This window comes from Ischnura elegans, chromosome 12 (assembly GCF_921293095.1).
Source record: "Ischnura elegans chromosome 12, ioIscEleg1.1, whole genome shotgun sequence".
In the NCBI taxonomy this organism is placed as follows: Eukaryota; Metazoa; Arthropoda; class Insecta; order Odonata; family Coenagrionidae; genus Ischnura; species Ischnura elegans.
In genome coordinates, this window is record NC_060257.1 from 9,333,249 (window position 1) to 9,339,248 (window position 6,000).

Genomic DNA, 6,000 nt, shown 5'->3' on the forward strand with positions numbered 1-6,000 from the left:
ATCTTAAAAAATATAATCCGCCGTGTCACGTGATGGATAGTTGCAAAAATGGATAAAACGATTCTAACGAAAACGAAGAAATCTCTTAAGCACAATGTTATTGAAGTGTTATCAGAACTATTTTCAAAATTTATTTTTTAATTTTGAATGGGAAACACCAAAAATCGGTATTTAAAATACAACATACATTCAGGTCGATTGTTTGAAATACCAAATACAAATTACAAATGTCTCAAATGTGTATTTTAAAATACTTATATAATGTAAATATTGTTCAGCGTGATGGATAATCTGTATGAATTACAAAGGATAAATTCGAAACAGGTTATATTAATCACCGAAATGGCAAAAGAAAATAATTTAAGAGATGAAAATAAAGCCAAAAATAGTTTCTTAATTTTAAATTAAAATCTTTTTGACGCTGAATTTTTGTAAGCGACAGTAGATTTTTGGAACTTTTATAATCTGAATGAGCCGGAACTAAAGTGTTCTCGGCTTGAAATTTACTGAAGGAACTTTTATTTACGGTAGAATAAATTATCGTATCGACAAGAGATTTTTAGAAAAAGAAAACTCACTGACACATGTTTACTGTCGATGAAATCAGGCAAAAATTGCTGCAAAATCTCGAAATTTCCGCAAGTATTTGAAGGTACATTTTTTTACATGGAATTTTCGCTCTCTGGCCTTTCCCGTTCCCTAATATCCTTAGTTTCGATTGGCTGTGAATAGTTTTGTTAGTATAAAATAACCATTTGGTGATAGCTGTTTTTTTATAATTAGTTCACAGCACAATCATTGCATCCCAACATTTAACTAGTCCAAAACTTGACTCGAATTCACAATTAGTATACCCGTTTCCGGCCATCATAGCCGTAATTCTATGCCCTTTTCTTCCGAGCATATGATGCTCTTTTTATAAAATCGCACTTTTATGTTGTCATAATGCCTCAAATATGTTTTTGGAGATTGTGAAGCCGGTAAAAATAAGCCCACTTGCAGAAAGAGTAGGACTGGCCGAAAGGGAAGATGCTTGATTCCTGGTTATAAGATACAATTATAATAGAATCAATGCAATGGAAAAGGTAATTTTTGCATTCCTTAACCCAAAATACTGCTTGTTTTGAAGATTATATCCTTTTTTGTGGTTCAATCATATGAAATGAATCTCAGACAAGTATCGTCATGATACCAGCCAATGTAGCCATATAACTGCGGATCTGTTTTAGAAAATAGTTCACCAAAAATATTTAGCAAGGTATCTTTAGACCATTTAAGGGAGATGTTTTAATATCTTCAAAATCGCAAGCAGAAAGATATACGGGCGTATGTGGCTTAAATGTGTGGATTTTGATTACCAATATTCAAAATAAGTAAACTAAATATCCAACCGTCAATGGTGAAAGTAATTTCAGAGAACTTTCAATGGGATAATTTGTATTTCTCTAAACTGCTCAGTTCCTTCTCATTTTCATTCATCCATTCATTCACCCTGTTGAAGATGGACGAGCCATTCGTTGAAACGTTAGTGATATACTATAATTGAAACCGGCGGAAATACCGAAAAATGCTTCACGCAAATAGTTCACCGGGAAATAGGTACTTCATAATTTTCAGTATAAGAATGTTTAATTTATCTTATTACAGAAAAAATAAAAATCAAGTATAAAGTTCATGAATTGCGTTTTTAGATCCAGAAAAATAAATTTTGTACTAGACGAGTGGTTCAGTGAATCGTTCATTTCTGTGGTTTGTATCTTATTTTTGGTATGCTTCCGGCCGTTGCGAAACCGTTGAATCATCGGGAACTTTTCGGATGGCAGTAATCGGGGCGAATCAGCCCAAAAAGGGTCCAATGAATCTGGGTCAATGGATGACATGGAAGTACCGTCATCTCAGACCACGGAAGACACTATTCGCGAATGATTTTTTTACCATTTTTATAAAATAGATATTCCTGTATATTCAATTCATTTTATGATACGTGGCACGATATGGCGAATTGAATAGTTATTGGTTGGATGAGACATTGCTATAGTTTCGCTGAATTTATTTTCGCACGACGCATTTCGATGTTTTTAAAAATGTTTTTGTCACAACGAAACGCGTTGTATGAAAATAAAATCAGCAGAACTATTGCAATACCTCATTTAACTAATAACTCTTCAATTTTACTTAATTACCATTGGTCTTTCTGGCCATTGAAGAACTATAAACATGGTATAGTAATTTCATCATCAGAAGACAACAATCCTAAGATTGGTTTGACGCAGCTCTCCATTCCTCTCTCCTATCTGCTAACCTTTCCATAGCGACGTATTTCTTCTCTTTCACATCCTTTATAACTCATTGTCCTATGTAACTCATTGGGGGCCGTCCCTTGCCCTTCTTCCATTCCACCTGCCCTTCTACGATTGTCTTCATCAGGCCATCGTGTCCCATGATATGACCAACTAAGTCTTCTGCTTAAGCTTTTTAGGAGGCCTCTCTTTCCTCCCACTCTTCTTATCACTTCCTCGTTACTTACACGGCCGATCCATGTTATCTTCATCATTCATCGAATTTCGAATGCTTTCACTCTTGACTTCTCTGCTGCCCTCAACGTCCAAGACTCGCATCCATAGAGAAACGTACTCCACATGAAGTATATGACGAATTGTAGCCTAACTTCTAAGCCTGTATTCTCAGCTGTAAGAAGATTCTTCTTTTTGTAGAAAGCCCTCTTTGCCTGCGCTATTCTACTGACTATTTCTTTCTTTTTTCGTCCATCGTCGGTAATTTGGCTTCCCTTGTAAGGAAACTCATTCACCTCTTCAAGATTATGCTTTCCTAGGTTAGTCTTTGTCCTTGCCTCCTCCCTTTTGCTGTAAACTAATACCTTAGCCTTATTTTTATTGATTTTCAGCTGATATCTGGCCATTTTTCTTTCCATATTTGTCAAAGTAATATACTGAGGAAAATAAATACACGCAAAATTACAATCTAATGCGGTGCTGGAAGTGAATAATACGAAAAAAACTGTATGAAAAAAAGAGAAATATAGATATAATTTATGATAATGCAAAATATCGAACGGCGTAGAAAAAAGGGACAATTTGATGTAATATCAAGAAATAATGAGTATCTATTTGATTGCAAACATCAACTGTTTCCGGGGTAAAATTTAAACAATTAGTAGTCTTCCTTCACAAAAATGACAGCGAGAGTATTTATGGAAAGAACTGCCCGATCTACTAAGGAGTAATCCTGGTAATTTCATTTGAAATGATTTTTAGAACTTCACTGTTCTGAGGAGGGAAGGTATTCCATATTCTGTCCGGTTTACTATGAAAGGTTTAATTAGATGTAAGGATTTAAGCCGAGGACTTTGTATATCAAGGACAGTGGCGTAACGAGGGGGGTCCGGACTCCCCCCCTAAATATAAAAGCACACTTACTTTGTATCGCAAAAGAAAACCAAATATTGAAAAATGATGAATTTGCAAAAGATTTATTTTACACGTGAAGTTTTTTCTATTGCGAAAGGTGTTAAAATTAATTAAAAACCCTCTCCTTAGTACCCCGTTTTTCAAAACTTTTTCCCCCCGGATTTTTGAACCCTAACCCCGGACAAAATTCCTGATCAAGGATGTTGTTCCGGGTTGAAATTGGATTATAAAGCAATTTGATTAGGTCTATAATTACATAAATAAATAAATAATTATATAAAAATAATTAATCAATAAGGTCTTAAATCTTGAATATGCTTTTTCATGATGGCGAATGGTCGATGACAGCAGCGGTGAAAAAATGTTGGTAGCTTTCATAATGCGGTGCCAAGTGCCATAAAAGAAATATGACGAAGACATTGACAGTGTGATCAATGCGGAAGTTCCGAGAGGAGTAGGAGGCGTTTGATTGAAATATGGGGCAATTTAATTGGTCACATTAAGAAAAAAAACAGTCGATATTATAATGATAACTATTGTCGAAGGACAGGTGGGAGGTAAAAATGTCAGACGGAGGCTGAGCTGGAGACGGATAATTTAAAGCAATTGTGAACGTGCTAGAAGGTTAGTTAATAGGACAATTGAATTGAGTGGAGAGCTGCGTCAATCCAATATTAGGAATGATGACTGCTGATGATGTGTTATATTCTAAATAAGAAGTATCCAAGGTCAAGGAAGCCGTATAAAATTTCCTTGAGTTCCTTTTTGTGTTTTCTTCGTTTGTTTCCAATACATCTATCTGGATCTATGGTCCTCTTGACCCGTTAGCCTCCACGTGCCGGGGATTTCATGGCTATTATTTCTGCTTTTAAGTTTTTTCTGAATGAAGGACTACTTAGGTCAAAATTTCGTTAACCATGCGAATATTTTCATCGAGTAAATGTACCGTTGCTGAAAAATGTGTAAATTTGCATATTTTGGGCTCATCAGTTATGTTTTTCATCGTTTTATCGTATTTTTCCCATTTTTTAAAGTTGAGTATACCTGCCTCTCCGATTAATTTTCCAAATTAATCCTTGTGGGTCTTATAAGACCACAAAAACACGATATACCACTTATAAAGAAACATATAAGTTTTTATCCTGGCTATATTTATAATATGGTATAAATGGATCAAAATTTTAGTAATACTTAATGATAACGTTATTTTAGCGTTTAAATATTACTCATACTTCTTCATGCTCCTCCTTGATACATTGAGGTTCATTTTTTTGAAATCTTTTATTTCAATGACTCTAGACTCGAGCTATTTAAATATTTAAGTTTCAGGTGTAAAATGCGGAGATTATGATAATGCAAACCAGTTAAGCAATATATTTTAGGCAATGTTAACCACGATTTAAGTAGGCTAAAATTTCTACTAAACTTGACTGCCTTGTTTATCACGTTTGAAAACGTTACTGCGTGTTATAAAATTAGGTTTGGTTTTTCATCGATTAATAATAGCTCTGATATACTTTCAGTTCTCAAGCAATGCCTGAGAAAATGGATGCTTACGTTCTTTTATTACAAGTTATTACGTATTCTAGTGATAACGCCGAGGAAAAATGTGCCTCAAATTGAAGCTTTTTCCATCATCTCCTTAGCTATCTTTCAAGCATTCCTCGAAAGAAATTCATGTCTTATTATTTGTAAACTATGGTCTCTTATCTTCATATATATTGCTGGCCACTGCTTTTATATAACCCTTAGCCAGAGACGTGCAATTCTTGTTACACTGCCAGTGGCGTGCGCTCTGGGAGACCGCAATAAAACAAACATTCTTAAAACGTTGCAAAGTCATTTTTAATGCTTAGTTCAATGTTTCTTTGACTTCTCAACTATTACAAAACTTATATATAATGTTATGCATTCCCAACACGAACCAATGTTTTCAGTAAAAATTGTAATTTGTAAGTGGATCAAAAAACGTTATTTTCGTAATTAAATACTTAATTATCCACCTTATGAAACTAATAACGTTTTCCTTGCAAATTATTAATTATTATTATTATTCTTGAAAAATCACTAGGAATTGTTTTTAACAACTTTTTGAATAATTTCCACGAGCAATACGTTTATTGGTTTTTCCAATTTAGTGACGTGAGGTCTCACAGACCGCAAATCAAATTCAGTTTCAAATTTCAGAAATACATAGTAAGAACGTTGAATTTTAAGAGTGCAATGTCCTTATTATACAAAATTTTGACGCTCATGAGGATTATAGATATTTTGAAAGAGCAATTTTGAAAATATTCATAATTTTAGACACTCAGCGGTCTCTCAGACCGCATATCACCGGTTAAGGGATAAATATAAAAATTCAGCATTGAATATACAAGTACTGGTTTCGAATTATTTCACTGACGTTTCCGCGACGCTAGTGATAAAAAACTATAGCTCATATATTATTATACAGGGTGTCCCATTTATCTTGACCACCCAAAATAACTTTTTGTCCAGATGCAAATTCAAAAATGTGTCAAGCAAATGTTCGTTAGCCGTCAGGGGGACATTAATCAGCATGACTTCC